The sequence below is a fragment of the Bombus vosnesenskii genome, unplaced genomic scaffold (genome assembly GCF_011952255.1).
Source record: "Bombus vosnesenskii isolate JDL3184/JDL3185 unplaced genomic scaffold, Bvos_JDL3184-5_v1.1 scf7180000013264, whole genome shotgun sequence".
Classification (NCBI taxonomy): Eukaryota; Metazoa; Arthropoda; class Insecta; order Hymenoptera; family Apidae; genus Bombus; species Bombus vosnesenskii.
In genome coordinates, this window is record NW_022882924.1 from 4,194,942 (window position 1) to 4,218,705 (window position 23,764).

The 23,764-nt window shown below is 48.0% G+C and overlaps 1 protein-coding gene and 1 long non-coding RNA gene across 2 annotated transcripts in view; both read right to left on the reverse strand.

Moving 5' to 3' along the window:
• LOC117236020 (cysteine-rich motor neuron 1 protein-like) overlaps positions 1-23,764 on the reverse strand; it is a 156,151-nt gene that overhangs the window by 77,115 nt on the left and 55,272 nt on the right. The gene's annotated exons all lie outside the window — the stretch shown is intronic.
• The window catches only part of LOC117236213, a 43,340-nt gene that overhangs the window by 13,217 nt on the left and 6,359 nt on the right, over positions 1-23,764 (reverse strand). Inside the window, exon 2 of the long non-coding RNA XR_004493815.1 lies at positions 12,120-12,640. This is a non-coding gene — a long non-coding RNA (uncharacterized LOC117236213). The remainder of the gene's footprint in view (positions 1-12,119; positions 12,641-23,764) is intronic.

Genomic DNA, 23,764 nt, shown 5'->3' on the forward strand with positions numbered 1-23,764 from the left:
ACTTGCGCGCGTTTACGACCACAGACGGTTGTTTCTCTACTCCGGAAACCTTGGACGATAAATCGCGCGCCTACACAGACGACGGAGAACGTAGGGAAATGGCGATCGAGGCTCGAAAGTTGGCCGGCGCGTCGTCGTCCGTCCAAGTTCCGGCTGCGTGCAATTCGACGAAAGACTCGTGCGACGACGGACGCGCGCAAAGGCGAGCGCGACGCGCGACCCGCCGAAGAAAGTGGAAAGGTGCAAGACGAGAGGCAGCGAGCGAGGAAACTCGCGCGAAAAGTTTAGACGAAAAAGTTAACGCTCGAGAGACTACTTGCGACTCATGAAAGTCAAGTTGATGGTCGTACGTAAGAGCGATAGCGGAAACGTATGCGCTGCGGCAACAGAGGACTCGCTGCTGCTCCCACTGAAACACCTAAGTGCCACGTGCTCCGATCTTTCTCTTCTTTCGAAACTTTCTCTTCGTGCGATCGCGAGAAGACGGATCGCCGAACCGACCACGAATCTGCTCGACGAGATAAAACGGGAACGCGACCCATCCGTGTGGTCGCTGGTCGACGGTCGACGAGCAACGACCGACGACGACCGAGCGTTCATTTCGATTCGAAACGCGCGCGCGTGACCTGTCATCGTCGATCTCCACGAGTCCGATTCGTTCGCGTTTCGTCGCCACGTTCACACCCATCAACTCGATCGTGACGATTGCCTATGCGAATATTCCAAATTTTCCAACAAAATTCAATCTCTAGCGTTCGTTCGATGCTTCGAAGTATTGGCTTGGCAACTAAGTGATTGCGGATTTTGTCATTGAGTGGTATCGACAAAATCCGCAATCACTTAGTTGCCTACCCAGTAGAACCGGCCGATACGAGTAGCAGGATAATCAAAGACATTTTACGGTTGATATAATTTTATCGAAATTTATTTGAAATATCGATGTATCGAGACGTGCGGCTAATTAGACGTCCGTATAGCTCGTAAAGCAGGTGTAATTAGAGACGAACGCGTGGAAACGCTTTTTCTTGCACGCGGTGATATTGGAAAAGCGATCGGAGATTCGCTTGGTGGCCTCTGGTGGCAAAAAGTCTTAAGTCCCGACACTAATCTTGCGTCTAACTTTATGTAATCGCCCGATTAATCAATTTCTCCATTTTTTTTCTTTTTGTCTAAGAATTTACGTTAAGTTAGACGAACGAAAAAACAATTTCAAATTAGACTCTCAGACCGGACATTCTGGCGGGCCAGGTAAGGTTAGTCGTGCAACGTATAGAACGTTCGATCGAAAATTTCCAAATACCAAAGTGGATGGTCCCCCAAATTTTTGATCGACTTTCGTGCGCGTAAAAGCACGGCAAGATACTGCGAATATTCGAGGGAAATCTCTTTGAAATTTTCTCGTTTGGAAGAAAAACGTGTAAAAAAACTGATCGAACGAGTTCGAGGCAGTCGCGTTCGCGGTATATTCCGTATACTTTGACCTGCCAAACTCCCGTGCTTTGACGTCCACGTTGACGATAACGCGAAAAACAACGGAGCACGTTCGCGGTCGCTGGACGTCGGGGCCGACTGGCCCACACACCGCGTGGACGAAGACTCGCGTTATGGCACCTTTCGGTCTCTCGAAGCTTCCTCTGTTCGCTAGTCGAGGGTGAGCAAGGCCAGGTGGCCGCCGCGGGTGTTCCAACTTCTATTTTCTTGCGAACGACTCGATACATCGAGATGTACCCAACCGCGTTCGTCGTGGATCGATCGTAAAGGAAAAAGAAATATAATTTTCAAATCGAACGAAAGGAACACGCGCACGGGCGCCAAAGAAGCAGAGGGTGAGGTGAAAAAATCGAGCGCGAGTTGCTGGTATCGCGATACTCTGGCGTGCTATCCAGGCCAGGCGATAATCCGTCCCGTTGAATCGACCGAAAATCAATAGCCTCGTGACGCCTCGCCACGGACAATGCAGACTTCTCTCGAGCCTTATCTCGTTCACGTCCGATAAATCGTATTCGCGATATACTTTTGTCGGTGTGCGCTGACAGGCAAACCGGTGCCGTTACGACGCGATTATTTCTCGGGCCGCGAGCACGCCCGCCACTGTGAACGGGCCATCGACCAACGATTGCACCGTTAACGTTCCGTGTGCGCGTTACGGCCAACTTCGTAATTGATCTCGATAACGACGAGAACGAGCGAGCACCGGTCGCCGCGTTGGTCACCGCAAAGGCGACCCAACTATCAAAAGCCGCGAGCTAAATATCTCCGCCTCTGTACGTCCAAACTTGTTCTTTTTTTTTTTTAATGCATATATGCATTTACCCATTTACCGAATGCCCAGGTGGATAAAATGTAAAGTGCAAATTAAATAATAATAAAAAGAAATATACGTATCTAACCATTTGCAGCGGAGAGGTGACTCTCTCGGTCGTCGCGTTTGCTTCGACGCGGTGACGACGTCTATTTAGGTTTGATTTCTGTGGAACTCGAAGCTTCCACGCCGATACAACTTCCTCGCGAATGGCTTCCTAAGCTTTCTACGTGCAATCGTTCGAAGCGTAGAACGATACGCTTAGTGTGGCCATAAGATTTTCTTATTTCAAGTCGGTCCGTGATCACGGATCGAGCTGCGTCATCAGCGTCAGTCCAAGCTTGGCAGTCGCGGCGATAGCGATATCTTCAAATTTTATGAACCCTATGAGCATGGATTGTGGTAGCGAAATCAGCTCAAGCGGAGATAGGTTTGATCTTTCATCGTTAAACGACCAAGTTCCATTTGTACGCATGGTACTCGACGGTACAGAGATTCGAGATACAAACGTGCGAAAAGTATTAAAATATGATAGTTTCTTACGTTAATTTGTATATGAGATCATTTTAAGTTTGCAACGAGTACACCGAACAAACGGCAAATCGTCTCGAGTTGGGAGGCAGGGCCCAGCGAAGAGGCCTCGAGCGCAAAGGTTAAATCGATTACCAGGAAGCGCAACGCGATGAGTATTCTTCCAGGGGAAAGATCCATTTCCCCTCGTCCTTTAGCTCTCGACCGGAGCTTTCTAAACGTTCGAGAGTTTCGCTGTCGGAAGAATCGTCGCGCGAGAAACAGCCGAGTAACCAGCGAGTAATACAACGTTCGTTTTAATACGCCAACTTCCGACTGCGCGTCACCGCGAAAATATTTTCGTTCGGTCGGTCGTTTAATCCGAAGCTACTCGATAAGCGAAGCAACGATTCGCGAGCGGCTTCTCTACGAAGCAGTAACGCGAGAATCCAAGTTATCGGAGACGGATCCGAGTTGCTGGTGCAACGCATTCCAACCACTGCTGTCCGAAGGTATCGGTATCGCGTATCTGCCACTCTGTAGTTTCTACGGTGCGACTAGCGCGAAAGCGTCGACAGGAAAAACCGCTCTTATCGACGAAATCCAGTTTCGTTGGCGGCAGGAAAGTCGAACGCGTCGCGGACGGCGCGCGATACGTCGCATTTGTAAATCGTCACCGATTAATCCGACTCGATTCGCGTGTCCAACGATCGATGCGAAATCGTCGAACGGCGTATTCTGTAGATCGCGGCGCGAAAACGCGACCCTCGGTGAAGCGCGACGAACGTTTGGTCCGATTTGACCGCAATTACCGAGCAACGATTGCGTTACATCGCGCTTTATCGAATTAATGTATGCGCGAGTCGTGTCACCTCTCTGCCCCGTCGAAAACTACATTTTCACCCGTTATTAATACGGTTACGCGTCACTCTACCCCACCAACTTTCAAATTTATGTCGCACGATCGGACGCCGTCGATCGGACGTTTCTAGGCTACAGTGTAACGTCGTTTGGGCGCGCGATGCGTCGCGAAACTGGATGAAAAAGCGCGATCGAATAAATTCCTGACGCGACCGAAAAAAACAAGATGAAAAACGACCAACGAGCCGGCCACGTTTCATTTGTTCGAACACGTGGAGAAAAATCCAGCGTATCGCTCCTGGCTGACAACTCTGATATTTTCTTCTTTTCCGTTGCGGCGTATTTTCCGAATTTCCCGCCACTCGAAAATAAAACTGCTACGACTCGCGCGTGTCGCTATCAGCGCGACTCGAAAGAACGCCGAGACGCGTTCTTTATTTACAGCGCTTTTTTCTCTTCTTTTTTCGAACGTTCGCCGTTCTACGTCGACGAGAACTCGACCAAACTGCAAACGTTCGAAAACCGACGCAACGATAAGCGGAGGAACGCGTGCTGTCGAAAAACTCGTCCCCTCTACACCGACGTTATTTAGTCGCGGTATTGCTCTCGATGCTCGACCAAGTAGTCTTTCATCGAGTATTTACAATGCTGTCGAATCGACGCGATTCACGCGTTATGAGCTTCCAAAAGCGATCGATTCTCGCGTACGAATCACCGAGCGGGTTAACTCCGTCTTCGTACACGTAATTGTCGCGATATTTCTACAGCGAAATGCGAAACGCGAGGAACGAAAAACACAACGATTAGGATAAGGGGGGAGAGAGAGAAAGAGAGAGAGAGAGAACCGTTTTATCGCGACTTTCGAATCAAACAAGGCAGTTCGTTGCACTTGAATTTACCGGTTGGGTTCCGTTGACTATCGTTCGTCGAGAGATGATATCTCCATTCCCAAGCGTATCCTCTCGAACGAAAAGGAGACGGTAAAGCACTTGGTGTGACAAGAAGGATGCCAACCAGACCCCGCCTATCGTTCTTCTACCTCGTTAAGCCAACTCGCGATCCAGCTTTTATTTCTTCTCCCTTCTATCCTCTCCTACACCCGGAACTCGTGACCGCGATGGATCGTGCCGATAGCTTCGCGATTAGCTGCCGCTTTTCCGGAATATTTTTTAGCCGTTGTCCCTCTTCTATCTCAAGGTTCGACCCTCGTGTACCGATCCGATCGACCGAGTGCTTCGGATCGCTGCTTTCTTCTTTGTCGCGTGGCTACAAATTCGCAGCAAATTAGCCTACTTATCGAACGACGACCATCGGTTCGACCACGTTGCCGGACGTTCCAGAACCGAAGGAAAACGATAGTCCGGCTATCGTGGAAGAGGATCGAGTTGGAGCAGATGAGAAACTAAGGAAAACTGGATGCCCCATCGACGCTCGTTGCCTGTTCGATCGTTAACTTTCTTCCTACTTGTAGCCTACAGTTGTCGTCCTCTTTTTACGTTGCGATCTATCGGCGCGCAGGGCAAAACTTTTCTCCTCGTCGAACCTTTCGAAGCCGACTGTTTCCACGAAAAACGAGAAGAGACGAGAAAAAGACGCGGCGACGGAGAAATTGAAATTGACCGCGACTAAAAACGTGCCTTCGTCGAATCGCGAACCGACGCCAGTTTGCTCGTGTTTGCTTCGCGCCGGTCGATCGATGCAAAAGTTTCCAACAACCGATTCGCAACTTCTCGACCGAATTCCCTTTCGGTAACATCTTTGATCGTATTCGACGTTCGATTTCCAATAGCCAAGTAAGTGCATACTTGGGTACGTCGCTCGAGACGTCGCGTCGTTTCAAGTAAACGTGATCGATTTGCGAGCGGCCGGTTATGTTAAGGATGATGAATAGTCGGGTGGCGGCTGACAGAACCATGTCTATAGGAGAATCAGGTGTCGAGGTTGTGGTTTATTTGCCCTCGACGATCCGCGTTCCACGCTCTTTTCGTCCATTATCCGCTATAAATCAAGCGTGTAGGCCGCGTGTTACCCTAATTGACGGGGCGAACGTAGGCCAGAACACGGCTATCGTCGCATCGGTGTCTCATTAGCGAATAACGCGTGTTCGTGGCGGAAAAGACAAATATCGCGTTGCAAACGGTACTCGATTTCGCTGATTCCGCGAGTAACGCACCGCCGGACAAACCGCTAACAGCCAACGATTACCTTTCCAATTACATCCTCCTACCATTGTTCCATCGAAAAAGGACGGCAGCGAGTTTTTCGCACGACACAGGAACCGCATTCACTTGGCTCACTTCGATCGTATCGATAGACTTTGCTCGACTGCGAACTACGCTAGCGAAATCGTTTCTCACGGACCCGTAACCTCCTTCGAAGCGTCCGTTAATATCTCGGACGTGATTGTAAAAATCGTCGTTATATTTAACGCTGGATCTTTTTTATATCAGCTCGTGTATCCGATACCGGAAAAGCCGATTAGATAAATAAATAAATAAACAAATAAACGACTATCGGACGCACGGCTTCGTTTCAAAAATATCCAACTAGAGCAATAAGGACAAAGGTGAAGAGAAGAAATAACTCGGGTTAAACCTTCTTTCTATGCAAAGTAGTCAAGCTATTGCATAAGTCCGTTGGCCGCTATTCTCCCGCATCGATTAAAAAATTTAATAAACGACCGGAGGTCCCGGTGCGATTAAACGCTATTTAACCATAGCAAGAACGTGTTACCCACGGGTTTTTCTTTCGTCGAGTCCCTCGATGAGAGACCGGACGCCGTCGTTCAACCATGACGTAATTAATAAACGAAATACAAGAACGAGTTTACATCGATAACCCGCGTCGTGTCCTCGATACGTGATCCTATCTGGCCGGCCGAATAAACATCGATTAAAACGACGAAAAATAAACGAGTCGGTTTCGTGGAAAACGATCGCGGGGCAAAGGAGCGAAGGAACGAGAGAAAACGGACGCGATCGATTACGAGGACGCCATTCGCGCGGTCGAGAAACGTTCGCATTCCACGACCGCACTGGTGTGGCGCATCGCGGCAACGAGCGTTTTACGAGACGACGTATCACGACGAACGCGTCGACCGTGTCCGACCAGTCGCAGGCTGTTTCGTTTTCGTTTCGATCGGCGAACACGCCGATGGAAAATTTCGTTCGACCCAGTGACCGACGCCGCCATCGCCGAATCTCTTTCGATGCGTTTTAAACGGACGTTACGCTCCGTCGAGGTCTCGAACCGTCGCGTCCGACGCTCCCGCGATTCTCCAGAATGGACAGCCAGTCGATACGCAGAGATATCGAACGCGTTCCGTCTACGCGTTTTCGAGAAATAAAACGATGCCGATTCGAATCTGCGGATCCTCGTGGCGCGTCGGCGACCGACGTTGCCTGGCCGCGTTTCCGCAAACCGGGTTAAACAGTTTGCTGGAAAATTAAGAAGAACCGAGCGTACCGGCCGTGATTTATATCGCCCGCTCTATCGCGAGTTATTTAAAAGGCTGACACTATAAATCGCGAAACTGGCTGCCGCTTCCCAAAGTATCGCCGTTTCGCGTAGATACACGCGCAAGCTCTTCGCCGCAGTTATAACGGCGGCTGGTCTTTCCGAAGAAGCATCAGCGTATCCGACATCGCGAAACTTTTCGCATTTTCTTCTCGGGTCTTTTATCTTGCGCGACTGTTGGCAATAAAACCAGCGCTCCGACTCGACCGAGTCTGTGCACGCCAGGCCACCTCCGCCGTCCTCTGCTTCTTCTCTGCCGCTCTTTCATTCGCGTACGCTTGAAATACGGTTCGAGAGATCGCGATTCACCTACGATCGGACAACTCGTGCCATATACTTTTCATAAAGCGCTGCCTCTCTTCCTTCCCGCAACATTTATTCGTCGACGGAACGATATATACGAGACGATAGAACGGCACGCGATAACGGCATTAAAAACGACGTGATTTTCGCGTTTCGGTCGGCCCTCGGTAACGAACGAACGAGTGTCGCGTCCGACTCTGCCATCGGCGACAACGACGACGACGACGACGACGCCGGTGACGAGGGAGACGGCGACGGTGACGGCGAGTACTGTACACGTTTTCAAGCTGCAACGGCAGCAGCTCGCTAACAATCGGGTCGGATTTAATGGTTCGTGCCTGCTGACGAATGTTCAAACGCGACCGCGCGATACCACGGGAAGATGGTTCCGTTTCGACGAAAAATAGATTGGCGTGGAACGTCGAGAGGCTGACGATTCGCTACTGGCTACGAGCGAACGACGAGACGAACGACGCGTGGAGAAATAATCGTTGGGTTCGCGATAGGAACGAAGCCCGGAGACCACCGAACGGAATTCTGGCTTTCAAGAAAGGTACATGACCGAGGTCCGAAGCACGATAAACGACTCTTAGCCGTGCGTTGTTTCCGCGGGTCGATTTTTTAGAGAATCGCTCGACCACCGCGCCCTAACACCGGTTGATTATCGATTCGAGTCATACGCGACCGATCCCGAATTCGCGTAATCGTTCGGTCGACAAAGATGGAATTTTAAGTTTGCCGACGCGTTTCGATCGACGATCCTTCGTGCGACGATTGAAAGGTGGAACGCGTTCCACCGAAAAGCCGCTTAATTTTTCTACGAACCGGCCCGTACTCTCGAAAGCTCGATGATCTCTGCCGACGGGAGAGGAAACGAGGATATCCGGAGTATCGCGCTACGATGTGGCGTTGCGTCTGACAAGGAGGAAACTCGCTGTTCCGCGAACCTTTATGACGTATCAAACGTAACACGGCAACAAACGGCCTGGCGAAGGAAACCTCAAACTAGGCCGCGCCAGTTCTGACATCTTAAAGCCATTAAGATACCGAGTTTAACCAAGATTTGTTGGTATCGTGCAGCTGCAAGACGCATTAATCCGATTTGCGTCGATCCGCTAATTAAGTTATCGCAGCTGACACGGAGGCCGGGCAACCTGCTCGTACAGAGGCAGGCGCATTCTGCTTTCGTTTCGCCCGATAACGCTTCGACGAATCGAACTAGTTTAGTCTCGTTGAGCGCCACTTAACCTCGGCTAACGACTCTTTAAATTCGCCGGAACTCGCAGTTCGGATAACGGGAAATTTGGTGGCAACGCGTTTGTCAGGCTGTCGCGATGAAAAGTTGCGAGCAAGGGGACGAGAAAGAGGGAAAGGAGAAACGAGAAGCGTACACCGATACGACCGAGAATTACAACCAACGATAAAATCCATTGTCCGTGGAAGCGACGGAGACGGCGATCCAACTTTTCTCCTTACACGATTTTCCGCCACTTCTCACCGATGTCGACGACAAAGTTCCATGGATCGACCTTTCGCGATCGACTGCCTTTACGCTCTTTCCACTTTCCTTTCGCTGCTTCCGCCGACCCATAAGCTACCGATTCCGTTATTTTCATCGTAAATCGATCGGCCTGACAACGCGACTCGGTCTCTTCTCTCTCGCTCGCTCGCTAAACTGGCAAAAGTTTCACCGGTGCATGAGTTATAGCCGTCTGTAAGCCATCGGGCAATCGCAAACAAGGATTTTTCCTCCACTCGCTTTCTTCTTTCCGTTCGTTTTTCTCGATGCCGATCCCGCGAGAGGCGCGTTAAACGCTCGCACGCGTCGAATACGATCGGAACAGGGCGAACGTGGCTGGCGAGCATTTGCGAGGAAAAACAGGATTAGTAGAAAACGGGATTAAAGGCTCGACCGTGTTCGATGTAGCTATTCCAGTTTCGTTTCCACTTGACGCGTTCCGCACGAAACGTTACGCGAGCCGAAGCGAAATCCGAGATCCATTGCCGGTATTATCAAGCGCTCGGCTCGGCTCGGCTCGGCTCCGAACGCAGCAGAATCCAATACTCCTTACGTGGTAATTCACCGGGTCGCATTTAACGTCGCGCAGCCGAAAGCCGACCGCTCGCGTGTGACTGACGCGCCGTGTAAAAATATGCATGACGCGGAACGTGAAAATATTTTTACGCTGTACGAGGATGTTCGCAACAGACGCCTGCAACGCCTGGCCGATTATCGCATCGAGGTGAGCGTAAGCTCCTATTTCGATCGATCGGCGAGAAGCAGCGAATAATATCGATCGTAGGAGCGGCAACGAGAAACCTATCGTTACTGTACGGTATATCCTTTAAACGGATTTCACGCGATCCCACTAACGAGCATCGATCTCGCGGTGCAACGAAACGTTAAACGGTGGCAAGAGTAGGAACGTGACGGTGCTGCTCTGTTTCGGCCGAACCGATGCCCTCTCCGAGAACCGATCGTCCGTTTTCCCAACAAATCGTACGTTTTAAGCGGAGCGTATCTGCGAATCAAATCGGACACACAGATGGCCAAGAATCGTTGCTCGCATACAGACGCGCGTATCAAACACCGTACCAATTACACGAGGTTACGATCGCCGAGATTCGTCGCTCCGTCGACTAATTCCAGCAAAAAAAAAAAAAAAAAGGCTACTCCTCCGACGAGGAACGAATCGACGAACGTTATCGACGATTTTGTTTCACCGGTAGATAAACCGGCCGGCAACTTTTCATTCAGAACGTTTCAGGCGGTTCCGCTTTAAAACGGATTACGCTTTTACGTCGCGATCTCGCGTCACCGCACCGACGTCGCGGAACCGACTTTCCTTAGCGACTGCAACAAGCACTGTAACTGACGTAATTACGGTAGGAGGAACGCGCGACGGTAATTCCAATTGTACGCGGCGTGTATCTTCCTACGAGAAGAGAATATGTCGCGGAAGGGTATATCTCGTTGGCGATTAAATACGGCTACGTGTACACAAGGTTGTTTCGACTTTATTCGACGTATTCGGGCAACGACGACGCGAGGCGGCACTGCGTTACTCGGATAAGAGACGGACGTAAAGCGAGGACTCGCCGGTGCGGTATCTGCCGAGACGATCGATCTTTAACCTTTTCGAGCATAGGCCGTGCCGGTTCGGAGAGTCGAAACGTAGCAGCAGCGCGCGTGTTTCGTTCGTTTTAAATTTATCCTTCGGCGAACGTGGCCTCTCGAACGCTGCCTCTACGGTCTATCGAAAGGTTGCGTGAAACGACGCGACATTTCTAACCGTCGGTACCCCCGCGCCTAACGGCTAATTTAATTATCCGCCGATCGTTGTCACGTATTCGTCTTTCCAACGAAATTCTACCTTTTCGCTTGCGAACCGGCTTTCACCTAATTTCGCGCGTACGCTCGCGGTCGCGTCCGCCAAGGCTACGCGTTCTACGAGTTTACATCTTACGGTCGAGAAAGTAAACGGCCTTAAAACGGCGTCCTGATTGGAGCAACTCCTTAAAAGGAACACACCACTAACCACGCTCGAAATCAGACGTATAAATCACAATTTAATTTCTTTTATAAAGCAATTGCGACGCCGATCGACCGTGAAAGTGCAATTAATCTTGGTTTACGATACGAGTGTCCGTCCGTAACGGCGAGCATCGACGAGACGCGCGAGAATCGGTGACGCGCGGCAATCATTCGAGATTGAATCAATTTGCTATATGACGACACGGTTGGAAAAGTTAGCGCGTGGCGGTCGGACGACTCGCTTCGCGGCATTTTCCTATTGCAAACGTGGCGATCTATGGATCCGATCGGTCGAGAAATCTCGACGAGAGTAGCGAAAGAAGCTCGAGAGGGGCCTCGACGTAAACGGATTTGTTTCGAGGAAGAAATTATCGGAAAAACGGTAATCGCGTGGAAACGCGCTAGTATTAAGAAACTCGACTCACCGATGGCGCAACAGAGGATCAACAGCGCAGCTACTCGAGACGCTCTCATGGTGGATTTCCTTTCTGGAATACTCGCGATGGAAGTGCACCAAAGCGTTTTCCTCTCGTCACGTCATACCAGGCTGTCTCGCGAACCAACGTCGTGACCTTCCCTCGTGCGTTCCCGCTTTCAACGAACCGCCATTATATCCCGCCGCCGCTGCTACTACTGCCGCCGCCGCCGCTGTTGCTGCTGATTAACACTCTTTCACACCGACGCTAGAAACGACGCTGTTCGCTAATAACTTGGTTCCACGGTTCTTCCTCTCTTCCTCTGCTTCGCGCCTCTAGTTCGCGCCTCTGCTTCTCTTCCTTCCACTTTCGAAATACCGCGCTATACTCGCTGCTACTGCTGCTGCTGCTGCTGCTGCTGCTGCTGCTGCTGCTGCTGCTGCTGCTGCTGCTCTATCTCTATCGGTGTACGTATCGCGCTCCAACAAAACCTCTCAACTTTGCCTCTCTTTTCTCGCGGCACTGCGACGCGACACAGCTTTTACCACGATTCGCGTCGTGTTCCTTCGATCGTCCAAGATCGACCGATGCCTCTCACCTTTCGTAATCGGCGGAAAAGCGACTGTTCACTTCTGGACGTTTATGCCGTGTTAACGCCATCGACTTTGTCGTCGACCTCTCTCTTCTTTATTTCTCTTTTCCTTCGATACTGCCCTACCACGCTTTCGTGGAAATTTTCCCTGCAACTCCGGTAATTAATAGGCCGGTCGGTTCGATAATCTCTTTTCCCAGCCGGCGCTTCCTTCCAAGTTCTCTGGAATCTATCGTTTCGTCGGTCGAAACTTCGTTATCGTGGCAACTGCTTGCTCCAGCTACGCCGTTATCTCGAATTTGCTCGCTGCTCGTTTAATTAAATGATTCCGAAAGTTTTTCTGAAACCGACGCTCTCCACGTTGTGTACGTGTTCGTCGGATGGTTGACGGCGGCGCGGTATCGATGCGACTTTGCGGTTAGTCACCGGCCTGTCACTTGGAAGACGCGCGCGCGTCCCGCGCGACGCTAATTAGAAAACTTGACAGTCGATAATTCTCCGGCGTACGTGACTCGTGATTTTCCGATCTTTGCTTTCCTCGCCTTCTCCTCGCCTCTTCTACTCCTATATCTTCTATCGCGTCTGATATCCAGCGATGTTATTCCCTGACAAAGTTCCAGCACGATTTGGTAAATAGATTACGCTAAAGTTACCAATCGAGGCGTCGATATTGCCGGTGCCGGTATCTCGTTAACGGTCGAGAAAAGCGCACGTTCGGACGATCCAACGGAATCCCGGTCGAACTAGATTGATCGATATAACGCGATCGCAACCTCGAAATTCGTCCCTTTCTCTCTCCGCTTTCTCGCCGCTTTTACGTTTTCCCGCCGCCGTATTCCACCAATGCGGCTAGTCCAGGGCGAAGAATTTACGCGTATCGAACGTGGGTCGCGCTCTGCCGCGTTACTTCGATTCCACGATTCTACCTGTTCGCGGTGCTACGTCGATACGATAAATTAGTTATCTTAACGACGATCCGATCGAATTCTCTGCCGCGAAACCAAACAGAGATTATGAGCGATATGGTTTCGATGCTGGGTCACGTTCTTCCCTCCCTTGCCTCCTCGCCCCTTTACGCCATCCCTCTACGTGCCTTCCCCGGCCATTTGTCACAAATAAAGAGATCTCGTTGAGCTGTTAAAAGCTTTACGATCGAGGCAGCCTTTCCGCGCCAAGATTTAATCGTCGTTGTTCTCGGCGAAAGATGGCTGGCACAACGGATGGCACGCGGTGTCGCGAAGCTATCGTTTCCAGACTCGTCGAGAAGCTGTATTTTTGGCGGACGCGATCCAACGACCTTGAACTTCACCGACTACAGCGTTTGCCGACAAAGCGGGTAAACCGGGATCGGTGCGAATCGCGGGCTCGACACGCGCGTTACACGCGTCGCGGGCAACGAAAGATTCCGGGAACCTAGTGGAACGTATTTACGTAAGTACACGGTAGTACTGTACATACGGCGGGATACTCGTCCAGAGAAACCTGGAAATCACGGTTTATCTTTACAACTTAAACGTGCTTTATCGCGCGAAACGATTACTCGGCGCCGAACGACCAATGCGTAAGCGGTAATTCAGCTGCTCGTTCGCTGAATTACACGAAATTATGGAAAATTAGGTCGCGTGTTGGCCGATGTACGCGCGATGTTCGGTCCGGTGTTCTTACATTGAAAGAGCCCGAAAGAGACTCAAAGCAGAACACACAAAAAGATGGGCTGAATTGAGAAGTCAGGGGCAAGGCGTATCTGACTTCTCGAGAAACAAAACTGGCAACGTGTGGCTTGAGGAATATGAACTGCTCAAGCCATCTAGATTCATTGATGCTCTCAAACTCAGGACCAACACTGTTGGAACAAGAACGGTACTGGCACGGGTCGACAAAAACTTGGACATTAACTGTAGAAAATGTCGAGCCCAGCCCGAGACGCTTGGTCATATACTCGGGCTGTGCCAGTACACCAAGGGCCTGAGGATGAAGAGGCACGACGAAGCTAAGTTAACCCTTGCCGAAAGTCTACGAACTAAAAACGAAGTATTTATCGAACCTACGCTCCGAGTGGGGGGTGATCTCTTTAAACCGGACCTCGTAATTAAAAACGAGGAAAGGGTTCTCGTAGTCGACGTTACCGTCCGCTACGAGAATAAGGATTACCTCGCGCGAGCGGAGAAAGAAAAGGTTAATAAATATAAGCCATGTCTTGAACACCTAAAGGCAAAATTTAATGTCGGCAAGGGAGAAGTGATACCGGTGGTCTTGGGCAGCCGTGGCACCATAACGCCTTCCACGGAATACAACCTCAAGCTAATGGGTATCGCAAATAAAACAATTAAAACGCTTGTTATGAATGTCTTAAGAAGCTCCATAGAGATGTGCAATATATTTTTAGACACATAAAGTAGACCCAGCTTTTAAACTATATTTATTTATTTATATATATATACAATATTTATTTATTTATTTATTCAATTACGTCCAAGCAATAAGTCAATTTGCTGTAACTTTCGGGTTACATAGCAAATAAGTCATATTTTAACGTCCCTACGAGGGGGATAAACCTCGGAAGTATGGTCCTCGTATCGAGGACCACAGATTATGGGAGGATCGGTCGCTATCTGAAATTACACGAAATTATGGAAAATTAGGTCGCGTGTTGGCCGATGTACGCGAAATACGCGGTTGCGCTTGCCACGGAAATATCTAAATCGTACGCGTTAAAGTTTCCAACTCCGCTCGGTCGCCTTTCGTTCTTAGGCTACTTTCTACGTTCAATTTCGAGCAACCGCGATTTTCAGTTTGTTCGAGGGGCGACGCGACGAAAGCGCGTAAGACGCGTTCCCCCAGTTCCACCGATTTTTCAGATAATTTTTCGCCCCTCTGCTGGGGAAATAGGCGCGGTTAGCGCGAGTTCGTGGCTTTTGAGAACCGACGAGCCGAGTCTGGGTCACGGAATTAGCGGATGCGTGTTAATTTGACGAAACTGTGGAACGGAGAGCGCGTGACAGGAGCAACGAAACCGTGCTCCGATCAGGCACACCTGTTTGTTCGCGCAATAGCGATCGACGCCTTTGCAGCGATCTATACGAACACCTGTAAGCGCGCGAAAGCACATGGTCGTTAATCAAGTCGATACGTTTCTCCAAACTGCCATGCAAATGAATCGCGTACGCCGGTCGTGTTTCGTGCCAACGAACCCTGCGCCTCGTCGATTCCAGCCGAATCCGGTCGTATTTCCAGAAGAAAATTGATCGTGCCGTTTCGAAAATAGCCGTGGAACGCGGTCGACCGATCTAATGATTTCGCAATGTTTGGACAGGTGACAGGCGGAACGCGTCGATTCTCTGATACGAAATCGACGATATTCCACGAAAAGCGACATAATCCAAAGGGGGCCGCGATATCGATAAAGTCGCAACTTTCCTTCCTTTTCCTACTAAGAGGTCCGCGTCGCCAGAGAATCGCCTGTTAAACAGAGTTTCGAAATTCGTGGAATTCCAACGATTCGCCAAGAAAACGATTAAGTGGAAAGACGCGAAGTTTGAACGTGATCGCCCGGGTAGAAGAACGGATCTATGCGCGAGATTGTGTACATTCCCGTCCGTAAGTATACATTCGGACACTTGTCTACATACCTGGCAATTTCGCATAAATATCTTACTTTAGTTTCTTTTAGGAATTCATTACGTCGCCCTACGTTATCCTCGCGTTATTTCTCCACGATGTCCGTTAAGAAATAACACGGACGAAATTATGATAAAGTGGAGGTAAGCGTAAACGTACGTATAGAAATGATACATCTGGCATCAAGATGATAAAAATACGGTTTCCCATGATATTGTCTCCAGTCTGACTGTTTTCACCGTGCCATCCATTTCATACTTTCGTCTCCTGTAGAGTCTGATATTTCTGCATCTTTGGACGGGTATTAAAGCCATCGTCGCTCTAAAGAGAAACGCATAATTTTCCCATTATATCGGCATATCACCAAAGCGTTTGCATCGCGTAAGATGTTGCTCCCCTCCTGTCCAAGGGCTTACGACTTGAATACGTAGAATACCGATTAGTCCGCGCTCAACTATACTTTATGCATCGGAATATAGCGATCTCGACTGTTGTATATCTATCTTTCTTATATCTTCTCGTATTACGTTGTTCGATCGGTAATCGCAATTAAAAACGCTGCAGCGAAGTTGTATATCGTTGAAGTGGTCATCACTTCTAAGAAAACTCTACATCCGGTCTTTTTAGTTTTCTCAAGCACCGAGGCCATCGACAGCGAATAGACAATAGACTGGGACGGAGGCAGACCATAGACAGTAGACGGGCAACGATGGCTTCGGGGTTTTCAGTTACAGGGTAACATTGTTAGCGTGCGGATCGGGACCAGTTCAAATTATATCGCTAGTTGTACTTACGCTTCTGTATTAAAATATATTTTCTACTTTAGAATTTATCCACGCGTTCCTCTGTTCATACATCCAATAACCTCGACATATATAAACTTCCATAAACACTTGCACGAATTAAATTAGAATTGAATGGAGATGTAAGCAGTCACCGCATGGAAGTATTCGAGCTGCAGCCGCTGAAATTTCCTCCACTCTTCGATCGTGCGACGTCATCTTACTGGTCGAAACGTCGCTTCACCCTGCTATGTGTATCTACTCTGGTCTGAACTTTAGTCGCTGAATTATAATGTTTATCGCTGCGATCGATCAACGCTCACCGGCGACGACTTCACCATGGATGAAGGGGAGTTTCGATAGCAGTTAAAAAAATCACTTTGCAGCTTTCGTGTGCGTTTTTCGAATAATGATACCAAAGTTATGCACACGCATTCAAATAATTCTGTATATATAATGGGAATTACCAAAATAATATTAATCGCCAACCAATTTTACAATAGCATTCACATCTTCTGTAAATCTGTGGCTTCTTTCAAACTATCAGCTATTGTGTATATATATATTATCGTATATACAGTAATAATCAATTGTATATTCCATCTTATTATTTTCTTTCCCATTTATCATATATCGCTTGTTACGTAGCATCGTTACTTTTTATTCCAACTCCGTCTTCTGATACGTAACTACGCGTACAAATGGGTTTCCCTTCCTGTTAGTTACAAATAAATAGTACCATTATTATTATTATTATTATAAAATCCAACCTCTGGTCTCTTTTGCGGTCTAAAGAAAGCTAGAAACTTCGCTGGAATTTTTAGTCGACAATTTTAACTGCCGTGGTCGAGTCCAGATAAACCAAATTCTCCACCGTTTCCGATCTTCTCCTGATCTATTTTTCTCCGACGATAGTTTATGGCTTCGCTGTCTACGGTTACCAACCTACGTAACCGAAACTGTCACAATGTCTCGGCCAGTCTCGATCGTTTCGGTCGAGTGAACACCGATATCGCTGGTTCAGACCGATTTTGAGAAGGCCGTTGGATACAGCGTGCCATGGAATTCTTTTGCCAAAATCGTATTCGTCAGGCTTCCGTAAGCCGCTGCTGCCTTGGCTGGCGAGTTGCTCGCGTGACCTTGTAAGGTTGCTGGTCTGTGCTTAATACCAGATCGATGTCACCTCGGATGTTCCACGGGGATCTCATTCGGGAGCTCTACTATTCACCTTGTTTGTTAATAACATCGCCAAAGAGCTTCAATATCGCCGCTTCCCGCTATACATCGACAACTTAAACGTCTTTAAGCAGATCACGAACACGTCGGACTGTTGTCTGTTACAACAAGATTTTAATGACTTGGCACGCTGCGGAGTGGGATCAACAACGGCGTGCCATCGAACTGCGGCAAATGTTTTCTTACGAGGTCTTCCCGGAAGCTACGTCCCGTCGAGCACAGCTACGAACACGGCGGAGAGACTCTGTTGCGTCGAATCGGCGATACCGATGAATCTGGCAGCTTCTTTCGCACACCTTTCCAACTTCTTCCTTCGTATCCAGGATATCACGTCAAATGGCAATCCCGTACGACTAGACGCAGAAACCACCTAGAGAGAATTCAGCACATTTCTCCGAGGTTTCTCGCTTATAAATCCGACCATTCAACGAACCTTCGTGACGCTTCTATCGTAGCTAAATATAAATTTCGTTTGCCAGGCGATTGGCTGACGAAGCAATTTTTCTATTTAAAATTTTTAATGGATTTATCGACTGTCCACAGTTCCTTAGTTTCGTCAACTTGCATACAGCATCCTGGGTCTCCTTATTCCACTCTGCGGCATTCTCCTCCAGACTTGACTACATAAACGCTATGAGCTCGTATAGGCAAGTTAGGTAACACTTTGTGCAATGGCATTAACTTTTTTCCACTTCAATTGGCGATCTCATACGGAAGGTCCGGGTATCCTTTGGTCCTTTGGTATCACAGTGACTGTATGTGTAGCCCAACACTGCTTTTCCTCTTACCGTGTATCATCTTCTTGCAAGAAGGGATCTTTCCACGTTTCGTTGATAAATAAAGCAACAAATTAAATTAAAAAATCCCAGTACCTCGAGGCTACTGAATTGCGCTGTGACTAGACCTGGTCTAAAATACACGGTAGTTGTTCCATCGCAGTGTTCAGCGTCGCATCTTGAGATTTGTCGCGTACAGGTTGGGACAGAGGATGGCGATTGCTGATCGTAACTATAACACCATCTTAATTAGGCTCAACTTGAAACTCGTACACCTGCGTTGGATTTTCTAGTTCTGTTCATACTTGGGCGCTACCGTCCGTTGGCCTCGACTTCTCGAGCTAATCAACTTGTATGCACGTGCAAGGCCATCGAGAGCCTTTTCGCAGGTAATTTTCAAATTTCTGTACGCCGAATCGAATCGGTGTAACACGTATGACCGCGAATATGTTTTCAGAATGTTATTAATCCACACGGTACGCGTTTCTTTATTTCTCCCTGTTTATTTTCTTTTCTTTTTCCTCTGTTTTTCCGTTCGCCTGCCGGGTCTTCTTATTTCTTTTGTTTCCTTACCTATCTGCTCTCTTATATTTCTCTTCCTGTGTTTATCTTCTTACTGCGTCGGCGTGCTTTTATATTACGCACAATTCCTTATAGCGCGATTTTATAATAAATAAACAAATACAAAGGACCGATGAACACGAGAACAACACAGACGTTCGGATGATTTTAGTCTACGTACGTTTCCTCTTGCCTGTCTTCCTAACAATTCTATCGATATTATCTGCTAATAAACATCGTTTACATCGTCCGAGAATAACATCAAGATCGTAGGACACCGTAAGAATGCGAATTACCCGAAATCCATCAAATACACTGTCCGGATACTTACGTCGTACGTGTACGAACCGATCAAAGCGGAAGTTCGATCGCGATCTTAACACGTTGACGCCGGCGCCGATATTCAGGGTTTTCCCTGTGAGGTGGCGCCGAATGCACGGGACAGACACGCGTGACCCACCGGTGGTACACGCCGGCGTCAACGTGTTAATCTGTGTTTGCCTTAGGAGTCGACGCCACGCGCGTTTCTTCGCGACGTTACGATATCGCGAGCGAATACGCAGACACTGTCCTCTCTCGTTAAAGGATTAAGATTCGAGTTCGTCACAGGGAAAAAGTATTATGAACGATGGCGGTGCCGTGGTTGGAACGTAGCTGACGTACGGTAAGACTCTAGCTCTCTCGTGCGTATAGCACACGACGAGCAGTTCGTTCTGACATCACCACCCATATTACACGTTCGCCTACGTAAACATTCACCGCGAGCACGCGTATACACGCGCATACTCGCTCGTGCGTTTACATACGCGGTAAGCAGGCACTTATTTTCGCCGTGTAGCGAGCCGTTTGGTTTTCGTCACGAAGAAACCGAGGATATTAGCTTTGATCGACGACGATTCTCCGTACGAATTACGATCTCGATGTTCGTGGCTGCGCGGAAGAAAGCGCGAGCGAGATCCGCGCGACGAAAAGGCAAACCGTACAGAGCATCGACGTGATTCGACGATCGGCGAGAGAAGGAAACGCGAAATCTCGGGCGTGCGAGGCGTCGATTCTCGGGGGAAGAAGATCTTTGCAACGCTCTCGGATGGCGCACTAAGCGGAATAGGTGTCTAAGCACGTTCGCTAAACAGCCAGATACGTTCGCCAGATAGCAGATACTTATGGCACTTTGGGGTATGAACTCGTGACCGTACAGTCCCTGCAGGATATAGTCGGCCTTCCAGTTTACCTCGGGCGTGGATATATTCCACGATATAACGACCATGTTTCTCGTCGTGGATCCACAACTCGCTGGAATCGTGTCTGGCACGCGCGTCCGCGTTCTCGTTCCGTGTTAGAAAGCTAGGAAAAAAAAAGGAAGAAAGAGGAGAAACCTTTGGATTCCTTCCAAGAATATGGAAAACCGTGAAAGCGGAAAATTTTGGTTCGCGGTTCCGTAAGTATCGCGGAATCGACGAGAAGCTCGAAAGCCGAATAAATTGCAAATTACCGATAAAGGAACGCGTAACTCCAAAAATCGCTCTAATCGCACCTTTTGTATCTTACAATCTCACAGCTGCGTTGCGCTTCTACGTTGCAACTCTACGCCTACCTTAACAAAACTTTCCAAATTTTTATTTTAACGAATAAAATAGCGATAATAAACATTCCGACAGGAACATACAGAACTGTGTTCGTTAGAGGGACCAGCCGAGATATAACGATCGTTTCCCGGGCCATGAATATCGATATGTGCTACTTTAGCGAACGGAATACGCGTCGGAAAATTGCTTTTTCCTCTGTTATAGGCGCTATTCATTGAATCCTGATCTACCATCCTCCCCACGATATCTCGCGCATCCACCATCGTCGTTACCAGCGATACCATCACCGACCACCATCGCCAATGCCGAATTGAAATTTAGATAACCGCATTCGCGCTGGCGCGGATTCGCTTGTTAACGGACTGTTCGCGAGTCTTTACGAGACTCGCCGAGCGAAAGAAAGCGGTCGTCGGCTCTTTTCCACGTCCGCCAACAAAGTCTCGTGTATCGATGGAAATGCGCAGGCTACGTGCAGCGTAAGATATTTTCAACCAGTAACGAACGAGTGACTCTGTCCTCATCGAGCTATACGTTTACGCTTTGCCAAAGGTACTTGGATACACGATACGTCACATGGGAACATCCGTGCGGAATACACAGACATAAGATAATGGAGAAGGAACGGTAGAGGATGTTTGTACGATCGGATGGCAACGAGGTCCTTGCCCCTCGTCTTTGTAGATCGTAGTCGAGCCATTCCACATGGAATTAGGACGGAGATCGGGTGAGCATATCAGAAGCCACAGTGGCAGTGAAACGCGATTCCATCGGACCTATCGTTAAATTACTGTTTCGTACTGTACGAACTTTGCAACGCGTCCATCGTGTACGACCAGGCCCGGTCAAACTACCGGTTTTAAAATTTACGAATTTTGTACGGTTAGACGAACGAAAGAAATGTACAATTTTTAATGAAATCTTGAAACCGGTCATTCGGTTGAGCCTGGTAAGGCCAGCGTTAAATAACGTGGAACATCTTTTCCGCACTCGACTATCGCTGACATTTATGTTCCACCTAACTCAACTGTTGAGGTTGATCGATTCATGAACGAGTGGATGTGTTTGTAACAGAAAAATATATTGAAATAATTAAAGGTATAAGTATAATGTATATGTTTATTCTAATTCAGATCCCTATTCTCTTAGTATTACGATACAATGGAATCGACAGAGAGCTCGTTCGTATATTTATAGCAAAATGACATTAGCAAAAAAGTTAAGCTTATAGCTTTGGCTAGAGGCTACAAGAAACGTAAACAGAAATCTGTTTATTAGTTCCTTTGTTCCTAGACCTTGCAACCCAAAACACAACGTATATTCAAGGGTACAATAATGTACACCTCTCCTTATTTAGAATATTTCTGCGTAATAGCTATCTCCAGGTCACGGATATACATAAATAAGGACGTAGAGTTTTTCTCGAACTAGTTACTTCAACATCGACATATTCTCACCATTACTGTACACATAGTAACGAGATGCCGTCTGTTGTTCGCAACAAACCTCGAGTATGTTTTGTGGGTAATCAAAATTTACCTAATGTGGCATCGCCTGCTGCGACTGATGTCAGATCCCCCGTTACCGAACAATAGCATTTTCCTCGTCTCTAGCACACTCGCGGAATTCTACGACTTGTACAACTTGAAGCGACATAACGATATCACTAATCTAGAAATACACTAGACCTAATGTTCTTCAATTTTCCCATCGATGAATTCCTTACGTCGCTCGATCATTTACTTCCTCTTGACTCCTATCATCCAGCGAGCTCGTTCGTTACAAGTGCAGCCGACTGCAACCTTATTTACTCTACGGTTTACGACCTGATTCTAAAGACGCGTTATTCCGTGGCAATTAATTACTTAAACGGTATTAACCAGCACAATTTTACGATTCATTTATCTGTGTTGATCAAGCGCCTAATTCTTTCTATCTACAACGATATTGACGGACATTCGATTACAATTTTCACGTCTTCCTACTCGCGATGGTTTTCTAGCGAACCTACGAGATTAATCGAGGAGAAAAAAACGTGCTCTGACTGTGATTACGCGATTGTCTAAAATGTTCCAACCTCAGACGCCAACGTGAGTGCCTATCAAAGACGAACTAGCCGATCTTTACTGTGTAATTATAAAGTACACTTATTGTGTAAAGCACCCTGTCCGCGAACGTTTCAGAATATCGTTAGCTCCTACAGATTCAACGATCCAGCATTCTCGTTCGCGCGAAGTGGGTGAATCGGACTGCCGAACCCGACGAATCGATTGCTGACTCATTCGCCCGCATTTTTTCAATCGGCGTGCTCTTCTTTTTGTCGTCGCTCGCACTCCATCGATAACTTCGCGAGCTTCGCCCGATTTCACTTAGACGATTTATCGGCTAACGCGAGTGATGTATTTAACGCGACTGGTCGTACGAACGCCGACAAAGGTCCCGAAGACGATGGTATCTTCCTCTTGTTTTTACAAAAAGCCATCGATCTCATCATGTCTCGATCTCTACGGATAATATTCCATTGATCTTTAATCGTCGATTTTGATCTTGCCGTGTAAATGGCAGTCTAGTTAAATCGCGTCTATATGGAAATCCGGTGACGGAACGATGGTTATGAATTACACACCGATATCAATCACGAGCTCATTCGCGAAATTATTCGAGAAGATTATCGCCGTTGCTAAATTAATGCCAACTATCAAGGAACTATGTGTCATTTCAGCAAACATGATTCCACGCCTGGCAGATCTACAGTCGCTGATTTCGTCCTACTTAATAATTACGTCACACGTGCGCTTGATGGTATTAGGTCGTCGCGAAAGCGTCTTTGCTTTACAAACGTCTCTTTCACGGCAATGCATCTTTATACGAACTAAACACGAAAGCTGAATGCCGTGGTCTTTATTTCCATTGGAACAAAATGGATCGCGCGTAATTCGGCAAAATAATGTAAAACAAAAAATGTCGCGCATCTATTATTTCCTTATAACGCGAAAGAAACTTTCGGGACAACCCAGTGAATTTCATCTGGTTGTTCCATACTCCGACTTTGGCAAAGCGTTTGATCCGCTCGACCATATAGCGTTTTATCCGCTAAACCACGTGCAATTTTGGAATCAACGGTAATCTCTTATGTTTGCTTCGCGATTACGTTTTAAATCGAGTCTCAGAAT